The 11,940-nt window shown below is 36.3% G+C and overlaps 2 long non-coding RNA genes across 2 annotated transcripts; both read right to left on the reverse strand.

The window, feature by feature from the left end:
- Positions 1-2,606: 2,606 nt before the first annotated feature.
- LOC110902953 lies at positions 2,607-4,553 on the reverse strand. The gene is made up of 3 exons (XR_002571548.2): positions 4,444-4,553; positions 3,861-3,914; positions 2,607-2,780 (listed from the first exon to the last, which is right to left on the reverse strand). It is a non-coding gene; the product is annotated as an uncharacterized LOC110902953 (long non-coding RNA).
- Positions 4,554-8,474: 3,921 nt separating this feature from the next.
- On the reverse strand, positions 8,475-10,423 carry LOC110902952. The gene is made up of 3 exons (XR_002571547.1): positions 10,306-10,423; positions 9,722-9,775; positions 8,475-8,693 (listed from the first exon to the last, which is right to left on the reverse strand). It is a non-coding gene; the product is annotated as an uncharacterized LOC110902952 (long non-coding RNA).
- Positions 10,424-11,940: the final 1,517 nt, after the last annotated feature.

The raw sequence follows: 11,940 nt of genomic DNA on the forward strand, positions 1-11,940 counted from the left end.
TGCTAACATCCTGGGCGATATCCTAAGGTTGAGTGAATTAAACACGTGCAGGTTAATGGCTGTAAGTTACTAACGGTCATCAGGACTTCTTCTCCTCAAGACTCGGGCGTATTTGTTATAAGGAAGCCGTTGAACCCGAAAGACTTGGTCCTCAACGTTCGAGTTGGAATATTCGCTGGATCCCGGAAGTTTAGGATAGTTTGTTACATTATCTTTACTATAAATAGATGGGGGCGGATCAGTTTAAGGCACACAATTTTTACACTTACACTCTCGAACACTTTTACTCTCTAGCTCACCGCAAACACCACACTCAAACACTTGTATTCAAATTACATTGTAACACATAGTCGATCCGCACCACATCCTGCACTGTATCCTGATATTTGAAGTAATAAGAAGAACAAGGCAGCTGAAATTGTCAGCTCCCGAGGTTTTATGCCGGCGACCTAGATTGATCAAGGGCTTTCCTCGTACATCACGTGTCAACCTTAACTTTTTTGCTCATTATTTGATCATTGATACAGCTCTATATCCCGGGCTGTATCCTGAAACTGTTTTCATATCTAATTTGGCCAATACATTTTTCACATATAATTTTAGCACACTACCTCACATAACTAATTTGATCACTAAATTGCTTAGGTAATTTTTGACCAAAACAGCAGGCATCAAGGCGCGTTCATTATTCCTGTTTTGATTCTGGTTCGGTTGGTTGCCTTGATTCCTGAACGGACTCTGGTTCCCATGTTGAGCTGGCTTCGTGCATTCCCATTTGAAATGGCCTCGTTCACCACAATTGAAACATTTGACTGCCTGTTTATCGAACCCATACTTGGTATCTTTCTTGCTTTCCAAGCTGGTTCTACCAGTTCTTTCCATGAAATCTTTTGCTCGCCTCACAGCACTAGCAAATGCCCACTTGATATCCATCAAATCCATTTCATCCTTATCTAGCTGCTGATAATCTTCCCAAGTCAAATTGATGTTCCCAATTTGCCCTGCTACCAACCCACAGTATGCGCTCACCAAAGTGTTTAGAAGCTCCATATGTTCCTTTGCCACCTCAACACTCACTTTCGAGAAACTTGAAGTGTCTAGCCGAACTGTGGTTGGATTAGTTGGCTGACCAGCGTTGACTGTTGATGAAGTGTTTCCATAACAGGCTTGTTGTTGACCTTTGTAGTTTGGATCAAGAAATGATGGTACTCCAGTAGACTGATAGCTTTGCTTTGGGGCAGCTGGTTTTGGTGTTCCATTCATATCGGTGCTCGAGACGAAAGCCGTTTGAAGCAGAGCATGTTGAGCAGGTCTCGCAACCGTGCTGGTACCTTCACAATTTACATAGTACATATTAGGATTTTATGGTATCGACACTCTTTTTGCCTTCCTGATTTCCTCTTGATTCTTGTTCTCCAAGAGTTGAATGAAATCATGGACGTTGGCTGTAGCTAGCGTGCCATTATACTTTAGAATTTCCAAGAAACCATTCCATTGAACTGGCAATGCATCGGCAAACTTTGTGACAACCTCTTCCGGACTTACCACTACCCCAAAATTACCCATTTCACTCAACAGATGATAATATCGACTTGTAAGATTTCCCTGCGACTCCCTTTCCATACACATGAATCCGTCGAATTCCTTTTTGAGTAGATCATGTCTCAGCTTGCGTGACGACGCATTTCCTTGACCTCTCGCCTTTAATGCATCCCATAGACTTTTTGTCGTTTTAAATCTCACGAACTGATGATAAATATCTTTGTTTAAGGCTTGGGTTAGAATTGAATATGCTTTCTTTCTAAATCATATGCCTTTTTATCATCAGCAGGATGATCTCCAAACGTTGCGGCATTTGAACTGACTTCTTCAAGTGCTTGATCGAATTCCGTGGTAAAAGATAACCACAATTCCGTGTTTTGCCCAAGAACATACGTATGAAATCTTTCTTCCCAACTGGGATACTCGTTCATATGCATCAGTTTCGGTGGACGGTTATTACTACTGGTTTCATTTTCACTCAAAAGAAGACTTTGTATACTTTGGTTTTGGTTAGTAACAAATGCCCACTGATTTGCCGTAATAGAAGTCGTTTGTGCTGATGACGAGGTTGTGGGACACTGTGCCATGAAGGTACTAAACCTTTACCCGTATACATATCAGCATTAGGGTCAGGTTTCCAACCCAACAATCTGAAGTCATGATGTGTAGAAAATACCAACTTAAAAACCAATTAACACCTTCATTGTGATACACCAACCCAACTTACAAACAATAGATGGCCTAACTGTTTACTGTTTACAACAAAGAATGGTTGGAGCCCAATTGTTCACCATGAATAATAAGCCCACGAAGATTAGATATTAAGGTCCACGAAGATTGTTTTAATGATGGCCCAAAGTTTGTAGAAGATTAATTTTAATAATGGCCCAAAGTTTGTAAGAAGCATAATTGTTCACTACGAAGACTTAATGGTCTACGAAGATTATATGTAAAATTTTCAATACTGGTGAAACGCCCAAAATTTCTCAGTGGTCAAACATCATGTAAAAACACTAAAATTTTGAATTTTCGTAACTTAATATAAATTTTGAGCAATTCTAACATATTTAAAGTATAAACCTTAAACTTACTTACAAAAGACATAAACATTTAAAACGACATTTACAATCCAAAAGTAGTTTGACCCATTGACACTAAACATAAACCGAAAGCGCGTAAAGGGCATCATGGAGTGTGTTCGTTCCGAGCGTAGCGCGATGTTTAGAGTATGGTTTTACCTACATCACAACAACAAGAATCAACACTAATTCTACATGTATGCACCACATATTAACTTCCAACTATTAAATTCGCATTCGTTATTTTACTTCCATAATCCAACCCATTCTCATTAATTTACTTATATAAGCATTCTTTAATATCTTATTCTAGTTGTTTGGCGTATTCCCTACGTTCCGGTTAGATAACATTCCAACATATATTCTATTCGTACGACCCGTTCATACGGTTCGACTACATAGCATTCCAACATACATTCTATTAGTATGACCCGTTCAAATGGTTCGACTACATAGCATTCCAACATACATTCTATTAGTACGACCCGTTCATACGGTTCGACTATATAACATTCGAACATACATTCTATTAGTGTGACCCATTCATACGGTTCGACTACATAACATTCCAACATACATTCTATAAGTACGACCCGTTCACATGGTTCGACTACATGACATTCCAACATACATTCTATTAGTACGACCCGTTCGTACGGTTTGACTACATAACATTCCAACATATATCTCGTTAGTACGACCACATGACATTCCAACATACATTCTATTAGTACGACCCGTTCATACGGTTCGACTACATAACATTCCAACATACATTTTTAGTACGACCCGTTCATACGGTTCGACTACATAGCATTCCAACATACATTCTATTAGTACGACCTGTTCATATGGTTCGACTACATAGCATTCCAACATACATTCTATTAGTGAGACCCATTCATACGGTTCGACTACATAGCTTTCCAACATACATTCTATTAGTGCGACCCGTTCATACGGTTCGACTACATAGCATTCCAACTTACATTCTATTAGTACGATCCGTTCATACGGTTCGACTACATAACATTCCAACACACATTTTATTAGTGTGACCCGTTCATATGGTTCGACCACATAACATTCCTTTACTTTCTCATTTTTTCTAACCATTCCTTAAATGTTCAACGCATCGAATTACCATGTTTTACACTACCACTTTCGAACTAGAATTTCTATATTGAGACTAACATTCATAATCTACATTAAGGATAGACAAAGTTCATAAGAACTTACCTTTGTTTTGTGTTGCTTGCGAACCGGATTGACTTGTACCTTCTTCCTTCACGCCTACGATATCACATTCAACATTCTTTCATCTCATGCTTTTATCTCACATTTACATTAACATAGTGAGCTAACAACTCACCATTTCACCAATTCAAATCGATTACAATCATGTGCATGTGAAATCATCAACATTACATAAGAACCAATACTCAAGCATTTCATCAAACGCATGGCGTGCATAACATTAGCAAAGCATAATGTAGAAGTATCTTATGCATAACCTCACAAGATCATCAAATTCAACTAATTTCATATAACATTCATTCATAATCAATTTCATCTATCAAATACTCATTATAAACGACTTCATACATAATCATTACACTAATTGTACAAAATTCATCATTACACTTCACAATATCCTTACTTCAAGTGGGTTTCCATTTTTAATCATCAATTCACCCAAATTTAAACATAATTCATGTTTTATGTGATGTTTATAACCCTTACTCAGGCTAATTTCACATAATTTCATGGATTGCTTGAAACCCATTTCATACAAGATCATCAAAACATAAAATCCACTTACCCTATGCTTTAGTGTGCTTAGATGATCATGAAATCAAAGACATCCATGAATTTTAATTAGTTTTCATCCTTCAATTGGCTGCATTTTCATTGTGTTTTCATGGGTGTTTTTCACCCTTCTTCTTCCTCTGGTCGACACCCACATCTCACCCACATTCACATTTTTTATTTTGTTATAACACTAAGTTTTCATATTACACTTTCAGCCCTTCATATTTTAAAACATTTCACTTTAATATCAAACTATTAAGTAGGTTACCTTTCACTACATTAACTTTCTTTATATTTAAACAATAAAAGTCTATAATTATCATTTTCCATTTAAGACATCATACGTAAAACATTATAATATAACATATAAAATTTGGGGTGTTACAAGTCTCCCCCTCTTAAATAAGGTGTCGTCCTCGAAACCTGCTTCATACATTCTGACAAGTCTACTCGTATCCTTTCGTAAGTACATACCTTAAACTTTCACAACAAGTTTTCATCCGATCACCCATTATGATGAAATGGTCACTACCACTTTACAACTTGTCCAATACACTTGGTAATTCAATCTTGTATGATTCAATACGATCCTATTACATTATTCCATGATCAACGTTCATTCGTTCAAGCTGATTTTCTTAAAACTTGTGTGTCAAACTATGCATACCCATATACCTCTAACATCCACTTAGGGAAAAAATTATCATAATATTCATGGCTGTTCGTACCTATTCATTTATATAAAATCACAAATCAAACACCATTCAAAAGTTGCTAACTATTTAGCTTCTGCATACACCCCACCCTTTTCTGGGCCAATATCAAGCAAATTTTTTTATGTCACTGGCTTGGTAATTCTTTTCACACTTTTCTTGTAATACCTACGTATGATCTCTACCCGAGACCAATATTTCTTTCATTGATAATCTATCATATCTGCATGGTTAACCGTAATTCAATGCATACCTTTATACAACTCGCATATATACTATCTTGGTCCAACCCCTCAACCGTCTATACCTTGGTAATAAGGGCCTACATAAGGCTTTAATCACACAACCAATATAACGGTGTATCAATACTTATATTTATGTAACTCATATTACACCCAAGGTGTTATACGCAACTACACACGTTATCACATTCCATAGCTGTGATACATACATAAGTCCTTCTAGCATTGCAGTACAAAGGCAAATGCCTAACATTGTACCACAATGGATAACTGTACCTATATACCCACTAAAGTTCCGTTACATACGAGGTTATAAGCTTATTACACATGCCATTCCAATCGACGTATGAGTTACATTAAACTAGGTACAACCACTCATTCAATAATTTGTTTACACTTTATCTCATAGGGTTGTCCTATAAAACGAACCAAGAATCCTTACATATACAAACTATAACTCGTGACATTTTTCGAGAACTTTACCTTCTAATAAATCCTCACATGTGTTAGAAAACCCAACTAGAGGTAGAATTCATTCAAATATCCATTCATTTACTCACTTAGTCCAAAATTTCTTGCCATAGCGTAATCCCGTCTTACATTCTTTGCAAGGCTTACTTGTGGCAAAATATCTTTTATGCCACATTCCACTCAATTATTCTTTATTTAACATTCCACTCAAACATTCTTTATGTAACATTTCACCTTTCTAATAGTTATACATTCTAATGTTTTCATTCTAACTTCCTTCAACGTTCACCTTTCAAATCTTCCATACGATTCTTTCTAATTATTTTAAAGTTGGCATACAAAGCATTTACCCTGCTTTGTTACCAGTTCCTTACTTTCCTTTGTACTACCCATTTTTCTCGAAATGCGGGTCGACTCTTACAATCGTCCCACAACGACAATTTAAGATATCTAATAACTATCCTTTGCAATAAACAAGAATTTAGAACCGCTCTAATTTCGTGTATTGATATGAAGTTTATAATTCAATTGCGAGCAAAATAAGTCATTTACTTCTGCTTTCTAAGTTACTAACCATACTTGTTCCTTCACTATACCGTTATATATATGTGTGTGTGTGTATACACACGCCACAGACATTTAGTAACTCCATTCCTATTAATTGCTTGTATTTTCAAACATTCACAAATTTCTTTCGTATGCAATATCTAGTTATCTACATTACTATGACAAATTTAATGTTTTACTTCCAAACCATATTACATGTTCAATTTCGTTAATTAAAACTCATGGCTTTTGGTCATTGCCCTTTCCAACCCCACACTATGGACTAATTTGCACATTTGTATTTCCTTGTTAATTTTCAGACATCCTTATGTAAATGTTGTTCTTGCCATGCCTTGCATATTTTTTTTTATCTTTCCTTTGTTAAAATTAAGCCACTTGTTAGGGTCTCAACCTGTTAGCCATCCCGTTTCTTTTGAATCGTTTACTAATAACTACAATAGGTAATTATGCTTACATGTTGGGCCAACATCTTTCATTTTTGTAAATCATGCATATCTTTCAAACATTCAGATTCTATCTATTTCTTTCTTGCAATTCATGCATTTATTACGAACATTCAAGTTCTATGTCTCTTTCTCAGATTCTTTTTTTTTAACAATTGTATTCTACCTTTCTTTCTAGTTGTTCATGCATACTCTCCCTTTTATTATGGAATGTTCTGGATTACCCGAGTGTGTTACATCCTCTTTTCCCTTCTTACAAATGCTCACTAGCTTCTCACATTTTTTAAGCATCTCTGTGATGAGTTTCTGCTCGTGAGCATCCTTTCGCTAAGTTTATTTGTTTTCTTCACATCGAGGTGTTTATCTCCTCATCTCGTTTCAATTCGGACATACTTACTATCATTTTACCATTTCTTTCAAAAATCTCTACTCCTGTCGGTACTTAAATCATTCATCAAGATCTTAGTCCATTATCCATTATGATACTCACGAGTCGATCACTACATGTCTGTTTCGTAACATATTCAGTGTATCATTCTTTCATTAGAATCTTTTATTACCATAACATCTTTCTCTAGATATACTTACTTTCACCATCACATGCTACCACATTTGTCATATGTTTTACACTTACTCGTATATCCCGTTTTGAGTCTACCACGTTTTACTATCAACATATCCTTACTATATACAACTTCAAGTTTTGTATTCCAACACAACATTCTACTTTTTGTTTCATGTGTTGCGTCTCAACGCAACTATCTACATTCTTTTTAAAGTGTTGCGTTTCCATATAATTATCTTCCTTTAAAATTTTCGTTCCACTAACATTTACCTTTTTATTTAGCCAGGGTTTTTTTTCATCATCACCATCATTAATTAATCACGATGAACCATATCATACATGCCTTCAAATCCTAGGGAATAAGGATCCCTAATCTTTCTTACTCATACTCCCGTACCATACATTTCTAGTAACGTAACCATGTGTCATAATTAAGTTCTTACGACCTTTTCACAGCTTATGCTACTTTCTGGAAGTTTATCGGGGCCTTTACGTAAGTCTTAGGGGGGTATGAAAGTCCGAAACTCGTTTAAAATAAAAACAAAATTTTTATTTTTGAGGTGGCATCGACGACGGCCACCCGGCGTCGGCGACGCCTTACGGAAGTTGGCGTCGGGTCAAGTTTTGCGTCGGCAGAGTTTTATGGCGTCGGGACAAAAGGCATCTAGGGTTTCGTCGGCGACGCCCTACCGAAAACGCGTTTCGCTGCTGTGTTAATTTTTTGCCTATTTGACCCGTTTCCGTATCCCATATCGACTGAATTTGCCCCGAGACTTCCATAAATATCATTTCTCGAACACTTTTATATTTTTAATTCCCCACATCCAACCCCGTAACCTTACCCGTTGAAAACGAGATTAAGAATGAGGTACTAAATACTTAACTCCTTTGCGTATTGGAGCGAACACACATTCTCACGAGCTTTCGGTTTGAGTCCGAGCACTCTAACTTGTGCTCGAATCTCTCAAACCTCGGCTCTGATACCAACTTGAAACGCCCAAAATTTCTCAATGGTCAAACATCATGTAAAAACGCTAAAATTTTGAACTTTCGTAACTTAATATAAATTTTGACCAATTCTAACATATTTAAAGTATAAACCTTAAACTTACTTACAAAAGACATAAACATTTAAAACGACATTTACAATCCAAAAGTAGTTTGACCCATTGACACTAAACATAAACCGGAAACGCGTAAAGGGCATCATGGAGTGTGTTCGTTCCGAGCGTAGCGCGCCGTTTAGAGTACGGCTTTACCTACATCACAACAACAAGAATCAACACTAATTCTACATGTATGCATCACATATTAACTTCCAACTATTAAATTCGCATTCGTTATTTTACTTCCATAATCCAACCCATTCTCATTAATTTACTTATATAAGCATTCTTTAATATCTTATTCTAGTTGTTTGGCATATTCCCTACGTTCCGATTAGATAACATTCCAACATATATTCTATTCGTACGACCCGTTCATACGGTTCGACTACATAGCATTCCAACATACATTCTATTAGTACGACCCGTTCATACGGTTCGACTACATAGCATTCCAATATACATTCTATTACTGTGACCCATTCATATGGTTCGACTACATAACATTCCAACATACATTCTATTAGTACGACCCATTCATATGGTTCGACTACATGACATTCCAACATACATTCTATTAGTACGACCCGTTCATACGGTTCGACTACATAACATTCCAACATACATCTCGTTAGTACGACCACATGACATTCCAACATACATTTTATTAGTACGACCCGTTCATACGGTTCGACTACATAACATTCCAACATACATTCTGTTAGTACGACCCGTTCATATGGTTTGACTACATAGCATTCCAACATACATTCTATTAATACGACCCGTTCATACGGTTCGACTACATAGCATTCCAACATACATTCTATTAGTGAGACCCATTCATACGGTTCGACTACATAGCTTTCCAACATACATTCTATTAGTGCGACCCGTTCATACGGTTCGACTACATAGCATTCCAACTTACATTCTATTAGTACGATCCGTTCATACGGTTCGACTACTTAACATTCCAACATACATTCGATTAGTGTGACCCGTTCATACGGTTCGACTATATAACATTCCTTTACTTTCTCATTTTTTCTAACCATTCCTTAAATGTTCAACGCATCGAATTACCATGTTTTACACTACCACTTTCGAACTAGAATTTATATATTGAGACTAACAATCATAATCTACATTAAGGATAGACAAAGTTCATAAGAGCTTACCTTTGTTTTGTGTTGCTTGCGAACCGGATTGACTTGTACCTTCTTCCTTCACGCCTACAATATCACATTCAACATTCTTTCAATCTCATGCTTTTATCTCACATTTACATTAACATAGTGAGCTAACAACTCATCATTTCACCAATTCTAATCGATTACAATCATGTGCATGTGAAATCATCAACATTACATAAGAACCAATACTCAAGCATTTCATCAAACACATGGCGTGCATAACATTAGCAAAGCATAATGTAGGAGTATCTTATGCATAACCTCACAAGATCATCAAATTCAACTGATTTCATATAACATTCATTCATAATCAATTTCATCTATCAAATACTCATTATAAACGACTTCATACATAATCATTACACTAATTGTACAAAATTCATCATTACACTTCACAATATCCTTACTTCAAGTGGGTTTCCATTTTTAATCATCAATTCAGCCAAATTTAAACATAATTCATGTTTTATGTGATGTTTATAACCCTTACTCATGCTAATTTCACATAATTTCATGGATTGCTTGAAACCGATTTCATACAAGATCATCAAAACATAAAATCCACTTACCCTATGCTTTATTGTGCTTAGATGATCATGAAATCAAAGATATGCATGAATTTTAATTAGTTTTCATCCTACAATTGGCGGCATTTTCATTGTGTTTTCATGGGTGTTTTTCACCCTTCTTCTTCCTCTGGTCGACACCCACATCTCACCCACATTCACATTTTTTATTTTGTTATAACACTAAGTTTTCATATTACACTTTCAGCCCTTCATATTTTAAAACATGTCACTTTAATATCAAACTATTAAGTAGGTTACCTTTCACTACATTAACTTTGTTCATACTTAAACAATAAAAGTCTATAAATATCATTTTTCATTTAAGACATCATACGTAAAACATTATAATATAACATATAAAATTTGGGGTGTTACAACTGGCCCAATGAACAATGCAAGTCCACGAACAGTTGATTGTTCCTTGCAATTTGGAAATTGTGAAAGGTAGTAAAAGTTGGTAAGATATGGAAAACTTTTCCTTTGTCAGGAGAAGATTTTCTAAGTTGGTGAAAAGTAAGGTACAAAATATATTAAAAAAAATCACCCTTTTGAAAGTTTTTTTTATTTTTTATTTTTGAAACCTTATCTTCTCCAAGACACTTTCAGAGATTCTTCTTCCGGTCAAACAACACACCAGAAAGTTTTTCCGAACACTATTTTGTCACAAATTTTAAGAAAAACCAAATCTCTCCATGCGTTAAAATGAGGTTTTTATGAAAATTTTTAATAAACAACCACGTTTTTCAGAGATTTAACCCATAATACCTTCAAAACACATAAAATATCTGAAAAAGCTTGAAAAACAAAGTTTGAAAACTCGACACACGGCTCGATTTTAACAAGGATGAGAGCCAAGGTTCTGATACCACTTGTAGGTCCACTAGCGGAGGATCTAGTAACCTTATCCTTGTTATGCAGACAAACCCGGTTGTGCGGAATCCAACCGGAACTTAAACCGAGCAAAGAACACGAAATGCAAGAGAAGAACAAGATTCAATGTTTAAAAGCTTTAATATATAACGACCAGTAGAGTTGGTTTACAACGATTACATAAGATAATACTCTCAAACTCACTGTGTTTTCTCTTTGTGTTCTGTGTTCTGTGTCACCCCCTTTATCTGTTCTGCAAGCGTCCCTTAAATAGGCAAACATAAAACAGCACATCCACGAAGAGTGAACTGGGCCTCGAACACCTAGGGTAGCCCACGAAGAGTGAGTCTTCGTGGCTTGGACTCTTCGTCCACAGAAGAGTCTTCGTTCACAGGCATAGTCTTCGTCCACACCACTCTTCGTCGAGGAGATATGGCCAACGAACAAGGAGTCTTCGTCGCATGAAGGAGTGTTCGTCATACATAGAGAGTTCGTCCATGCATGTAGTCTTCGCTGAACATGCTTCATTCTTCGTTGCATTAAGTCTTCGTGGAGAGCTTGGAGTGTTCGCCGCCTGGAGGGTTCGTGACTTGGAGACTTCGTCAACATCAAGACTTCGTCGGCAAGCAGTCTTCTTCGGCAAGGAGTAACACATGATGACCTTTCTCGAAACGGGTCAAGATAGGAGGATTATCTTGACCTCGGCCTTCAAGTGAAACGCAGTCGAACCGAAACGAGCCGAATCCACATATACGTATCAACACT

This window comes from Helianthus annuus, chromosome 13 (genome assembly GCF_002127325.2).
Source record: "Helianthus annuus cultivar XRQ/B chromosome 13, HanXRQr2.0-SUNRISE, whole genome shotgun sequence".
Classification (NCBI taxonomy): domain Eukaryota; kingdom Viridiplantae; phylum Streptophyta; class Magnoliopsida; order Asterales; family Asteraceae; genus Helianthus; species Helianthus annuus.